General features: G+C 42.6%; 1 protein-coding gene across 1 annotated transcript in view; it reads right to left on the minus strand.

Moving 5' to 3' along the window:
* LOC119585772 (tyrosine-protein phosphatase Lar-like) overlaps positions 1-282 on the minus strand; it is a gene marked incomplete at its 5' end in the record, with an annotated part of 244,437 nt that overhangs the window by 171,010 nt on the left and 73,145 nt on the right.

The following is a 282-nucleotide window of genomic DNA, read 5'->3' on the forward strand; positions in this document are numbered from 1 at the left end:
CTCGAATGAATTAAATGCGAGAATATATTAGTTGCCTCGAGCAAATGCCTGGCGCATATATCTCTCAAAATGAAGTCTAGGTGCCCATGCGAAGAGAGCTGGAGAGCTGGAGAGCAGGAAAGCAGAAGAGAACCCATGCGTCAGTGAGCGGGGTAAATACTAGACGCAATGTAAATATAAACTAAGTCTCTTTTTCCACCACACGTCAGAAAATTATCGAAAGTAATTCAACGGTAAACGCCACGGCTTAGCTAATGAGATTTCCTTCATTAAAACGGGAAA

Source organism: Penaeus monodon, chromosome 20 (genome assembly GCF_015228065.2).
Source record: "Penaeus monodon isolate SGIC_2016 chromosome 20, NSTDA_Pmon_1, whole genome shotgun sequence".
Taxonomy (NCBI): domain Eukaryota; kingdom Metazoa; phylum Arthropoda; class Malacostraca; order Decapoda; family Penaeidae; genus Penaeus; species Penaeus monodon.